Here is a 14,666-nt window from a genome sequence, read left to right as displayed (position 1 = left end):
AGCTTACATGAGCGGCAGCAGCCCATTGTGCTCAGCTCAAGGGACTGGAGAGTCTGGTGGGCCGTGGGGAGGTGTGGTGCTAGTGACAATGACAGTGATAATGATAGCCGAGGCTGGAGGGGGTTCCATCCATCTAGGGGACCCTTTGTAATTAGTATTCCTGGTTAAGTCCTAATTAAAGAGCCTGGGTATCTTAGATTTGTAGAGTATTTTTGTTTTGTTAGAAGCAGAAGACATTTAAACCTTTTTATTTCAAGCTTCATGGGGAATTCTAACACATCAAACAAGTAATATCCAAAATTTACATGGCATTTCCACTTGCCTGGTTTTACATGTATTGGTGTATTTATCTTCCTAATCCTATACATAAGTATGACTGTCATCTCTGGTCAGGAAACAGAGGCGCAGAGAAATAAAGTGACTGACCCAAGATAACACAGCTATTACCAGAAGGCTGCAGTTTGAACCCAGGTACTCAGGTTAAGAGTATCTGGCTGCTTTTCAAGGGCCAAAGAACTGTGGGCCCTGCCTGCATTCTGTGCCCACTCGCCTTTTGCTTTGTAAAATAACCTGGATGCTTTCAGACATGGCTGAAAAAGCTAAGTTTGAGGCACGAGGTAAAGCAACTTTACTAAATCTCACAATTAGAAAGTCAAGAATGTCTTCTTCCTTAGCTTACAGACTCACCTGATTCTGCTCTCCCAGTAGGCAGATTCTGGATGTTTTCCAGGGGGGGAAGTGTGTGGGAAGGACAGGGCAAGGTGGTAGAACGCTTTCAGCATGTGTTAGGCCATCTTAGCATAGATGGATGCCAAGATCTAATAAAAATATCAAAAAGACCAAAGAACAACTTGGGAGAAAATCCAATTGAGCTCAGTTGTCTCACACTTTAACCTAGTTACCTGATGCCAGAATGAGACTAGAACAAAGGCAAGCGTCACAAGTGAGCATCATTCATGTGTCAGCAGAGATGAGTCGCGAGTGTCCAGGGTGTCCAGAACCATACACAAGAGGCATGTGCTGTGTGTCACCTGTGAGGCACTGACACATAGTAAGTTCCTCCCCTGTACAGCTACATCCCAGGATCCAAGAGAGAACCAAGGGCTTAGAGCTAATGGATTCCCCAGCCTGAAGAGCCATCTGTTAGATAGTAGGTGACGTAGAACAAGCCCACCACAGTTTTGGAGATGTTCTTCCTTATGGTTAACTGAAACATTTTGCCGTTTTAAACTCTGTGCCTTACTTCCTAGGTGTATAGTCAGCATACTTCTTTCATTCTATAAAAGCATACTACATAAGTTTTTCAAGGACCCGTCAGTTTTCAAATTTATTTACAGTTTACGGATGATAGCAACCATAAAAGTGTAAAGGTGGTGACTAATAACATATTGTAAGTGGACTTAGTCACCATATACACATATATACCTATGAAATCATATCAACAGTTACTGAATCTTGTATTAGTTTAGAAGCTTTCAGTTGCAAATAACTAAAAACATGGCTGAAACAATGAAGAAAATGTGTTAGTTGTAAAAAAAAAAGTGCGGAATTTCAGTCTTAAGATCTGATCAGGTTAGTGCTTCTTTCTGGTTCTCTCTGCCTTGGCTCTCGCCTATGTTTTGTCTTTAATCTCAGGTTGTTCTTGTTATTGTTTCTGTTTATATTTCTGCCAGTACAGAATTGGCAGTCATGTTTTAAGGCCATATTTGTGCCCCCTTTGTTCACAGAAAGAAATTCTCACGGAATCAGCAAGCAAAGATCTACAGTTAACTTCTATTGATTCATCTTAGGTCATGTACTTTTACTAAACCCATCACTGTAGGCAGAAAATTGAACTTATCCTGACTTGTTTGGCTTATTTAGGGTCATTGTTTGGTGGTAGAAGAGAGGTGGATAGCTTCCATTCATTGCAGGAGAAGTGGAATAGGCACTGGGGAGCGACACAATTCTGCCTCCCCTACTCTATGCCACAGACACTGTACTAGGCTTTGAGGTCACCACAGAGAACAGTTCAAACGCCTGTATGCAGATCTTCAAAACATCCATGGCACAACTTTGAGGTTCTTCATATACGAAGAGAACAAAACTCTGAACAGTTGTCCTGATATTTCTGGCATGATGTCATAACCTACAGTAATAAAAGTGCTTCCAGAGGCAAAAGCAGGTCCCAGCTGTTATGGCATGGTGGGGAGAGTCACAAGATGGGATGCCAAATATGCTATATGTGCACTGGTTCATGTCCCAGTTTCTCCACTTCCAAGCCAGCTCCCTGCTGATAGCCTGGGAAAAACAGTGGAAGATAGCTCAAGGGTTTGGGTCCCTGCCATCCACAGGGTAGATCTGGCTCCTGGCTTTGGCTTTGGCCGGGCTCAACTCTGGCCACTGTTGGCATATGGGAAGTGAACCATTAGATAAAAGATTTCTCTCTGTGTTCATCTCTCCACCCATCTCTCTGTAACTCTTTCCACTAAATATGTATGTGTGTGTGTGTGTGTGTGTGTGTGAGACAGAGAGAGAGAGAGAGAGAGAAAGAGAGACGGTGTCTGTGTGTATACATATACATACATATGAGGCAAGGTAGCTTGCTCATTTTCATTTACATTTCCAACTAATATGCTTTGGTGTTTGTCTTATTCACAATCTTAAGCAAAGACTGATAGAAAACCCTTGAAGTTCCACAGTAGGGTGGTACCATAAAATCTTCAATGAGGCTCAATAAAATGTAGTCCCTTTAGTTCATCATTACTATTGCTATTTTGACTACTCACACGACATATATATGGACTGTTGAACATCTTATTTTAAGATTCTTGGTCAACTTTAGCAGACTTATGATGGTGTAAAAAGTAAGTATTGAGGTTGACAAAGAAAAAAGGCTATGCCATGCGCATTGTCTTAAATATAGACCATCTAAATGTGTTATGCATCTTCACAAGGAATCGTGATTCTAAAGTTGTAATTTGCTATAACATTTCCCTGGTGTGAAGGGAAATATTCGTAAGGATGAACCTCACATGACTCCATGAAAGAGAAATCTTTCTGTGGAGGGGCACAAGGTACCTTTCGCTGGCCAGCTGATAGAACTGTGAAGCCCCTCAACGGTGAGAAGCGACAGCATTCTATCCTACCAAGTGCACGTCCGTGTTAATTTAGAAGCTCTTTGTTAATAACCAGATGTGGAATAATTATATTTAAATTGTAGAATGTTAAAAATGAGGTGTTTTTGAATAAAGAAGAAGACAAGAAAAAGAGAAGAGTGGTAAGTGGAACTTTCAGAGTCCTGCCTGGGTGCTATTGCAAAACAAGTATGTCACCACCATCCCAATGAGAGCAGAGGGAATTCTCTGGTCCCTTCAAGAGTTGTACTTGGAATATGAAACAGGAATTTTGTTGAGGGGTTTTCAGGTTTGATTTTTTTTTTTTTTTTTTTGCAAATGGTACTTTCAATGCAGTTGCTTTTGAACAGGGCAGTAAGTGCTGCCAAGTTAGGTTAACAGATCAACCATAGAAAATCAATAGGGTCCTTTGCAAGGCGAGAGAGAGTCTGTGGCTTTGCCGTGTAGTTGTGTGGCTGTCCCTGAGTTGCTTCACCCATTCTGCAGGGGTTTGTGGTGTGTGTGTGTGTGTGTGTGTTCGCTGGCACTTTGGAGGGCTGGAAGCTGAGGGTGGCTTTCCAGCAGGCTCAGGCAGCTTGGCACTGGCTCAGCCCTGAGAAGTCCTCTCTGTTTTACAAAGAGCAGGTGGGCGAGAACGCACAACACTGCAGGGCAGACTGCAGCTGGGCGAGCTGGAATTCCCCTACACAGCGCTGGCTCTGCTTTGAAACTACATTCATCATGAAAATAGGAGCCGAACACAGGCCTTGATTGGGTTCAAATTAACTCTTTGTACTCATCTTTCATTCATCCATTAGGAAAATGTCGCTGCTTTTCCCAGCGTGGTAACACAAATAATCCTTGACGTCTTTTCAAGCGGGAGAAGGAAGCACGGGAGCCCTTGGGCTGCTGCATCTGCTTCCCATTCCCCCTGGGCGTCCTGCGTCTCTGGGGTGCCGCTTGGAGAGACCACCGCCTTGGAACGCTCAGTTTAGCCCCGTGTTGAGTCTTGGGTCAGAGAAGGCTCTGCCTTGCTTGTCGCTGCTTCTGAGAGATGTGCTCTTGCTGTGCCCCAGCTTGCCTGTGCCGCTGGCCGCCCCATCCCTGGGCTGTCTGCCTAGCCTTCCAGAAAAGGTCTGCCAGCACCGTGCCCCGGCGGGGTGCTGTATTTCTGTATCTGTTGAAAGTTATCTCCAGTCTGCGAATTCTGTAAACAATGGGGCGCCCGGCGTGCGCGCCAGGCACACCTTTATGGGGACTGGAGTGCCGTGTCCTAATCCGCTGCTCCAGGAACACAGACCCGGGCGCTGTGGCCATTCATATGCTCTTGCTCCTGGAGCACTTTGATCTCGGCCTTCATTACAGCTCATTTCAGCATTAAGGATGATCTGAATTCATGAGCTCTTCCCGTCCTAATAAGTGCCATTCATCGCAGCCTTGGAGCGACCGCAGCTCACGGGAAACCGGTTCAAACCACACGCGAAAGAATAATGGACTAGCTTCAAACACGGGTGAAAACGGGGTTTTTATTAGCCCCATGAACCTTTGAATGAAATGCTTCATTAAACACAGGAGTCTCGTTTTCAGGGCGCTGTTAAACCCATCAGTTGCCTCTCTGAGATTACGGAGTGCGATTATTTCATATTTTTTTCTTTTTTGGGTGGAAATTCTGAAGCAGTGGACAGACTAGAAGTGCCCATTGCATCCGAGGCAGGGCTGGAAGTTGGTGTGGGGTTTACTTGGCTTTGTAGATTTTTAAAACCACTGATATTTTTCTATGTCTCTTAGTTGATGGGTCTAGAGTGGATGCAACACAGACCTGTCCATCTAGAGTTGATGCTCCTTAAAAAAATTTCTAAATTGATAACGATAATAATCTTATAAGATCGGAAGCTGGAAGAAAACAACACAAAGCACAGAGTAAGGAAAAGCCAGTCCCTAAGCCATAGGAGTCCTCACTGTCATTCCGTTTGCACCAGCCTGAAAATGGATGGAGCACAAAGGAGATTATTGAAGTCCCAGAACCTACTGATGGTAGCTCATCCAGTCTAAGAGCAGAGCAAGCAATGAAAAGTGGTTCATCCCAGCATTCTGTAACTCAGCACTTGGTAGGAGAGCTCAACAACCTTGCAAAAACAAAGGGGAAGAAAGTAGCCCTGTGAAGGTGCTCCTTACTATGGCTCTATAGGTTCATTGTCCGTCTACCTCCCAAACTTCCTAATCCTTCCTTGCCTCTTATCGGACCCTCAACCCAGGTCTCAGTCCTCCCTCACCTCATTTGTAGGAGCTGAGAGGTGGCCAGGGGGACACCCCAGCAGGTCCATCGCTATTCCTTTGCCTAAAGAGTGGTAAGGTAGAAAAAAGCAGAGCATCCAGAAGTCAGAATGAGGGGAGACAGCCTCCATTCAGGCACCTGGCTGCACAAGAGGTGCAGGTGTCAGAGGGTAAGTCTGTTTCCAGGAGACCAGGCAATAGGAAATGGTTGTCCCCTCACCCCCACCCAGCTTCCTGTTGAGGCCACTCCCCTGTCACAACACCCACAAGGGGGCCCACGTTAGCACTGATGGCAGGAAGATGTTCAAATCACTCTCACTGAGCCTTTCAATTAAGACTGCTGCTGATTAGATCTTAGATTCCTTCACCACATTAAAAAAAGACTAAGGGTTCACTAATGGGAGCAAGGCTCTCCCCCTTGGAGCCAGCCCGGTGTTTTTAATTTTGCTCTACTATACAACCAAGTACCAGCGCTTAGTTACCAAACACTGCGGCTACAGATACCTAGACTGCACAGCTGTTACAGCTCGCACCTTTCCTCCTGCCCTACGTCAAGGTCAGACCTGCAAGATCGCAGGGCATCTCTACCTGGTTGATTTGTCTCTGCCCATGAGATGCTCAGAGGCACTGCCCCTCAGATGGAGTCCTTGCCTTTCTAGGGTGGAGTCTCACTTCCTGCCCCTGGGGACCAAAGCAGGCAGCTGGATCAAGATTATTCGTCTTTGTCCCACTCCGAGTCAAGGTGCAAATCGGTTCGGTTTTTATAACTGGTGTAAACAGAAGGTACCTACACTTTTGTGTAACTTTCCTGACTGATCATTAGCACTGTTGTTCCTCTTTGTGTAGTCTGGCTAAATTCAGGTCCCTGGAGTCCTTGGATGGCAGTTGTCTTAGAAACAGGTTTGTCACCGGGACCGAATATTAGATCATGATCAAAGGGCATGAGCAGGTGAATTTGATTGAGGCTGAGTAGCACATCATTACTAGCAAACTAGGTTTTTTAAAAAATTATTTATTTGAAAATCAGAGTGATAGGGAGAGAGATACGGACAGTATTAGACGTGGAGTGGAAGATATTTTCCATCTGCTAGCTCACTCTCCCACATGACTGCACAGAGCTGGGAAAGGCTGAAGCCAGGAGTAGAGTCAGGAATCATCCAGGTCTCCCATGCAGGTGGCAGGTATTCAAGGATTTGGGTCATTGTCATTTGGCTTCCCAGGAACATTAGCAGGGAGTTAGACTGGAAATGGGGTGGCTGGGGCTCAAGTCAGCACTCTAAAGTGGGATGTGGAGTCCCCTGAGCTGCCATGCACATTCCAATGATCTGGTTTTCAAATAGTCAATAAGCACTTGATTATAGACAATTTATACATATGAATGATGAGCAGAATTCTTGCAGTTTTTCTATGTAGACTTGGTACACTACACTTTAATAATTGATCATTTAAATTGGCCACAATAAATTTGAGAATAGTTTAGGAGGCATGAGGCCAACACATCCAGGTTTTATTTTCTTCCATTTTATTTTAATTTTTTAAAAACAGATTTTTTTTTTTTATTGGAAAGTCATATTCAAAGAGAGAGGGAGAGACAAAGAAAGATGCTGTATCGATTGGTTCACTCCCCAAGTGACCACAACAGCAGAGCTGAGCAGATCCGAAGCCAGGAGCCAGGAGCTAGGAGCTTCGACCATGTGGGTGCAGGGTCTACCACATGGGTGCAGGTCCCAAGGCTTTGGGCCATCCTTGACTGCCTTCCCAGGCCACAAGCAGAGAGCTGAATGGGAAGTGGAGCAGCCAGGATATAAACCGGCACCCAGATGGGATCCCGGTGCTTGCAAGGTGAGGACTTTAGCCACTAGGCTACTGTGCCAGGCCCATTTTTAATCTTACAATACAATTGCATAGGTTCTGGGATTTCCCTTATGCCCTCATCAAAGTCCCTCCCCCAAACTGATTTGCCCCATATTATTAGCATAGCATAGTCCTTCATAAGCAACCATAATTCCATCATTCTGCTATTGAAGTGTATCCTGATATTCCAAGTAAAGGCAATAGCAGACAGTTCAGCATTCTATTGTCAAGATATATCCAACAGTTTCAGTGGGAATCCATCTTTGATTTGGAAGTAGAGATGTATACTGCATTATATCTTTACATCTGGATATGACAGTCTCTATTACTGTACACTCCTTTAAATGAAAAGGCATAAAATAAAATCAACAACAGATATAAAGTTTAAAAAATGTACAACCCCATGGAGTTAAATAACATGGTACTGAATAATCAATGTGTCAGTGAAGAAATGAAAAAGAAAACAAAATACCTTCTTGGAGAAATAGTGCTACTGTATGATCTATGAATCGTTAAGAAATTTAATAAAAAAACTATTTTGAAGAAATTAGAATAAAACCAAAAATATCAAAACCCATGAGTTGCAGCAAAAACAGTTTTGAAAGGGCTATGAATCTTCTATTCGGCATGAAGAATGCCTTACATCAGAGAAAACATATGGTGTTTGTCCTTTGGGGATTGGCTTACTTCACTGAGCTTAATGATCTCTAGTTGGGCCCATTTGGTTGCAAGTGGCAGAATTTCATCCTTTTTAATGACTGAGTAGTAGTCCATGGAGCAGATGTATCGCAGCTTCTTCATCCACTCCTCTTTGGATAGGCATTTGGGTTGTTCCCATGTCTTTGATATTGTAGATTATGCTGCCATAATAAAGGATTACAGATCACTTTCTCATATGCGGATTTCATTTCCTTTGGATGTATTCCTAGGAGCAGGATAGCTGGGTCATATGGCAGGTTTATTTGCAGTTCTCAAAGCCCTCTCCACACTGAATTCCATTGTGGTTGCTCTAGCCTACACTGCCTCCAGCAGTGAAGGAGGGTACCTTTCTCCCCACATCCATGCCAGCAGGTATTGTTAGTAGAGTTCTGAATGTAGTCCAACCTCACTAGAATTAGGTGGAACCTCGATGTGGCTTTCATTTGTATCTCCCTGATGGCTAGGGAGCCTGAGCATATTTTCATCTGTCTATTAGCCAGCTGAATTTGTTCTTTTGAAAAGTGCTCATTTCCTCTGCCCATTTCTTCACAGGGTTGTTTGTTTTGCTGACACTGGATTTCTGAAGCTCTCTGTAAACCTGCATGTTAGCCCCCTATCACTTGCACAGTGTGCACAAGTTTTCTCCCATTCTGTTGGTTGTGTCGTCACTCTGTTGATCATTTTCTTTGCTGTACAAGAGCTTTTTAGTTTGGCGTAATACCGTTTGTTTACTTCAGCGTTGATTACCTGTGCTTTTGCTGTCTTTTTCAAGAGGTCTTTCCCCATTCGTGTGTCTTGGAGAGTGCTTCTTATGTTTTTCTCTAATAGTTTGATGGTTTCTGGGTACAGATTTAGGTCCTTGATCCATTTAGAGCTGATTTTTTATAAGATGACTGGTGAGGATTTTGCTTCTTACCTCTGCAGGCTGCTATGCAGTTGTCCCAAAAGCATTTGTTGAAGAGAGCAGGCCTTTTCCCTGGATTGTGTTTGGTTTTCTTGTCAAAAATTAGTTGGCTATTCATGTGTGGGCTCCATTCTGATGTATCTGTTCTGTTCCATTGATCTTCTTCTCTGTTTCTGTACCAGTACCAGCCTGTTTTGATGACATCCAGGGTTTCTGTATATACAGGATGTTGTAGGTGGACCATATGTAATTAAAAGGACAGTATCTTCTGCAGTTTCTTGAGTTCTAGCACATACAGACAATCACAACTTGACCTTTCTTTCCTTCATTTCTTCTGACTTTGCATGGAAAATACATACTGAGTTCAGGAGAAATGGTGAGTAAGATATTATTATTATTTTAGAGACAAGAAACCGAAACAAAGAAATCAAGTAAGCCAGGATTGTAGAAATCAGTTCAAAACAGACCTGCCAGGTGCTGGGCCTAAGGAAGCAGTGAGTGAGAATGGCGAGCCTGGAGTCCGGCTGCTTCACTTGGACTGCTGGCCTCCCTACATGTCCAAGGCCCTGGTTAGTCACTGTACCGCTCTGATGGATCTTCAAAGAGTTCATGAAGCAGACTTGTGATGGAAAACTATACGTGGATGTCAAAATGTGTTTGCACCAATGTCAACTTATGTTTCAGTTCCTTTACTTATGCATATTTTGGAGTACCCTCATTACGTCATGAATACTCAGTGACTACCCTTGTGTTATGGCCACTGGGACCACCCTGTTATGATGAAAACCTGAAGCTCAGAGCTGTGAGAGAATTCCATAAGGAGGGCCACACAGAGACCACGTCAGGATCAGCACCAAGGCCCTAATTTTTCCTAGCTGTTGAACCTCTTTGCTGGTGAGAACTATTTCTGTTCCAAAAAGAAGTGTGAACTTCCTCTGGGCATTGTTGTTATTCAGTTGAATAAACCTATTTTCCAAGTATATATGTATTTTAAAGCAGGATTAGTACAAAGAAGCAGCCAAATGGAGAGCTAGTTGCAAGAATGGTTCTAAAACTGATTTGAACATAAATTTTATCACAGCTGAATGCATCAAAGGGCTGTGTTTAGTTAGGTACCAAGTAGTTCCGGAAAGATGGGGACTGATGCCACCTCAATGTCTCTGGACATACTGTTCCATTTGGAAGTGAGCAAGCAGTCCGATTGGCCCACAAGCAGCTCTGCTGTTCCCCTCCAGCACTCTAGCCGCATTCATGAAACGAGGTCCAGATTTATCTTCCACTCGGTGCTCTGTTCAATAATTGTATTCATATCTGCTTCTTTGAAGCTATTGAGACTATTGGCAAGTGGAAAAAAATACCATATTGATTTCAGCCTGAATATCATTCAGTCTTTATTTCCTTCACCCAGAACGCACAGGCCTGTTGAGTGACATGTGCTGGTGGGTATAGAATGTCGGGCATGGCGTAGGGCATTATCAGCCGAGTCCAGGCGTCGCCAGAGCCGCAGTCTCTTTGGGGCGAGGGTTTAGATTTAGAACGTCTGGATTGTATTCCACTAAAATCTCCACAGTCTTCCCTTTCAAAATCAATTTCAGTTGTCAAAAAGAAAGGGGGTGGTGGTGGTGGTGAGTCACTTTGAAATCATATAGCTTATTATTATCATCGTTTTTTTTCAAAGCTTATTACTATAATTTTTCTCCCAAGGGAGCTGAGTTGATTTATAACCCCACCCCTCCTTATCTCAACATGTGGCTGAGCTCAGAAGGGAATTAAAATTGGGGGATTTCTTTCCCCCTCTGGGGAAAACTGATAGAACGTATTTCCAACTTCACTTTCAAGTTCTGCGAGAACTTCCTAGACCCTGGAACTTGGCTTAGAAAGCTCATACTTCTCCCCAAATTTGCAGGCGTGGTTGTGCCCAGGGTACTTTGGAAATAATTGAGGCCTCCCTGAGAAGAGGCTGCGTAACTGTGGAATGCAAGCTGCACCACGCTGTGATGTTTACTTGGTGCAGCAGAGCTCACTGATGGCAAAGGATCCCACCTGATGAGTTCATTGTCATATCCCAAGCTCCTGGGACAACAACACAGCATATATGCTCAAAACATGTTTGAGGAATGGGCATTTGGCGCAACAGTTAAGGCACCACTTTCAGCTCTGGTCCTCATTCCAGTTACCTGTTAATGGGAGGCAGTTTCCTGGGCGTCAGTGGGTGATAGGTTAAATATCTGAATCCCTGCCACCCAGATGGGAGACACAGATGGAGTGCTGGTCCCCTAGCTTCAACCTGTCCCTACCTGAGCCGCTGTGGGCATTGGGAGTTAACAAGTAGATGGGAGGGCTCGGCGGTGTGGCCTAGTGGCTTAGGTCCTCACCTTGATCCCATGTGGCTGCTGGTTCTGGTCCTGGCAGCTCCACTTCCTCTCTATCTCTCCTCCTCTCAGTATATCTGACTTTGTAATAAAAATAAAATAAATCTTTAAAAAAAAAACAAAAAACAAGTAGATGGGAAATCTCCCTCCTTCTCAAATAAATAAATAATGAATATATGTTTTTAAAAGATGCATTATTTGAGTTACAGAGAGAGATGGAGAGAGATGGAGAGATTTTCCACTTACTGGTTCCCTCTCAAAATGGCTGCAATAGTTGGGGGTGGGCTGGGATTAAATTAGGGGCCAGGAGCTTTATCAAGGTTGCCCACACGGATGGTAGGGACCCATGAGCCATCTTTCATTGTCTTCTCAGGTACGGAAGCAGAGGGCTGGATCAGAAGCAGGGCAGTCAGGATTTGAACTGGTGCTCATATGAGATGCCAGTATCATTGTAGGAGGCAGCTTAACCCACTGTGGCACCATGGCAGCCCCCACAATAAAGATATCTAAAAATTTGGGAAATAGGTGAATAAATGAGGGAAATAACAGAGGGTCCTAGTTAAAAACCAGGGCTTTGGAATCAGGCCTGCTACTCATGATCTTGAAGCCCTTGCTCAACCAGCTCAGGTGTAACATCTTTGTCTGTAAAATGGGCATAAGGCTAGGGCCAGCTGTTGCAGTTTGTTGGGTGCCGCTGAGAACACAGACGTGCGATGCATGCTTTCTGGTCTCATTCTTGTGACTCCTCCAGGTGTGAGGAAACAAGCCGACTTTCACAACCGAGCTTCACACTGACTCCTGGAAGGGGGCCCTCACGCGGGTGAAGAGGAGACGCCTGCCTTTCTGGGCATTTCAGCAGCAGCGGGGGCTGCCTCTCTTGCCATCCTGGGCCTGGTTTTTTGTGATTCATGTGTTAGGGCCTGTGTCATGTCATACCAGGCACAGTAGAACAGGATGAAAAAGCTGTTTCCAGCCTGGGTGATGGATGGCATGGAATTATTATTCCGTGGCTTCCAGGACACAGTGCTCCTATTCTTCCTGGAGAACTCTCATTTGTTTGTTCACTGTTGAAAGCTCATGCCAGGATGGGCGTCTGAACCGCGTGGCCGCATATATATGAGGTGATCAGATTCCATTCTTGGTTCTCGTGAACAGGGTGTTACTGTGGCAGCCAGGAAGTTCCAGAGGTAACTATTCCCCTGCCACTCTAATGTGGTCAACCAGACTGTCATATGCAAAGTAGGCTCTGAAAAGGCTTTTTGCTGGTTGAATTATAGATGCTGCAGTTCGCAGCTGCCTTGTTGGTTGCCTTGTACCACTGCCAACAGTGATCCTCCAGAGGACAGATCCTTTCCTTACCTTTCCCAGGAACCTGAAGAAGTACCCGCCTATCTCTGAGCCCTGTAGGCTGTGGGAATGGGATGGCAGTGTGGCAGAGGGTGGATGGTCGAAAACTACTGAGAATGGCCATGGAAGGCTGAGGAGTGTCTAACATCTTGGGATGATGAGATCAGGGGGTGCCGAATCAACCCACCAAGGATAAAGTGGTCTCATAAATGGGTAAAGAGGACAGAGTGCCAGGCAAAAATGCCTGCAGGGCAGTGGACACTGGGAAATTCTCTAAGTGACTTTCACTGCTTGCAGCTGACTGCTGACATGGACCTCAAGCCTGGGATGGGGAGCAGATCTCTGGTTTTGAGAGAAGCCAATGATGCATATTTTTTTCTAAAAGTTCTAAAATTATAAATTTACATATACTGGTTATTTTGATTATAAATATTCATAACATACTTACGATTTTTGTTATCTCTATGCCTTCACATTTCTCTGAGATCATATTCATTGCGGAGTTCTTTTTAGGGTACATGCCATGTGCCTGACACTGGGCCAGCAAACAGCAACCATAGACACGCACGAGACATGGGTCATGTTTCCAAGGAGTATCGAGTAAAGGAGACAGAAGTAAAAACAGAGCTAGCTGGGGCCTGAACAAAGCTCAGGGACCCAGCAGATAGGAGAGGTGGAGGAACTGAATGTCCAAAATCACCAGAAAGGCTTTATCTGCTGGATTGTAGGAAGGCTATTTGGGAGAGAAGCATGGCATTGCCAAAGGCACTCAGGTAGGACCCAGGATGGGAAAATCAGGATGGGAGGGTCTGAATGGCTAGAGTGCAGGGCAAGAAAAGTTTGCATTTCCAGCTCCCCTGCTCTCTCTAGATTCTTTCTCATTAGTGCTGTATTGTTTCTCTGGGTCTCACGTTGATCCAAGAATGAGGGCTATACATCCAATTCCTCCCACCCCAACACTCCCTGTGGCACCTGCCAACTAGAGATCAAAGCACAGCAGCCTGCAGGTCTGTCAGGGTGGGACCTGGCACGGCCGTGCAGGCCTCTGTCTGCAGCCAGCCCACATCTGCAGCCGGTCTCTCGTCTTGCTTTCTGCATCTCTCATCCCATTGTAACCGTATCCCTGCAGCAACTGGTGCTCCAATACCAGTCCACACCAGCATGTATTTATGGTTGAGTAAGAACAGCATTTCTCCCAATCCTTCTTGTGTCTCAAATACACATCTGTCAAACTCATAAAGACATCCTCAATCATTTGTGGCTTTGATTTGATTCTCCTGGATCTGTCTGATAAGGTGTGGTTTGCCTTTTAAAAGCTTTCTTTATCTTCCTACTCTGAGTGGTACAGGTCATCAAACCATTGCCCTGATGGAACTAGACATACACTGCTTTCCTCGTCGGGCCCTAGAGGTGGTCATAGCGGCAGCGTAGTATAGTTGATTAAGCATTGGTGCCAGAATTCAAATCCTTAGTCTATGTCTGACCCACTGTGGCTGCTTTACCTCTCTGTGTTGGTTTACTATGCAAAAGCTCACTGAATTCTTACAAAGACTGAAAGAGCTAATACACGCCAAACATGAAGTACCAGACCCACACACATATAGGAGTGTTGGTTATTGTTACCAGTAGTGTTATTATTGCTGATGGCTCCAACTTGAAAAGAAATAAAATTTTGGCTGGCCATATTCTCATCCAGATGTGTATTTATTTAAAGTGGGAGATATTTGTAGATCATGTAAAACATTACCTTAGCAAGCAGACCTTTGTGGACGTGCCATATATATCCTTTGTTTTAACTGCTCTGTGTAATTCTAGAATTTATCCCCAAATTGGTTGGAATAGGTTTCCTCTCTAGATTGGAGTAGTAATAATCTCATTTGCCCCAACTCCAAAGCCCTTTGAAGTGAAACACCGAGAGGAAGAGTGGCAGGGCCACTCAGCAGAGATTAGATCTTGTTTTAAACACTAGCTGCTCTGAGAATAATTTCCTTAATTAATATTCACAAGATATCATACACTTGAGACTATATTTTCATGTAACCTACTTGCATGTAATTGTCTGGTAAGGCTCTTCACTTCATTCGTGCCTGTCTTCCTTTTGTATCCGCATTCAACAAAATC

The sequence above is a fragment of the Ochotona princeps genome, chromosome 7, assembly GCF_030435755.1.
Source record: "Ochotona princeps isolate mOchPri1 chromosome 7, mOchPri1.hap1, whole genome shotgun sequence".
Classification (NCBI taxonomy): Eukaryota; Metazoa; Chordata; class Mammalia; order Lagomorpha; family Ochotonidae; genus Ochotona; species Ochotona princeps.
Note: the sequence above shows the minus strand (reverse complement) of the source record.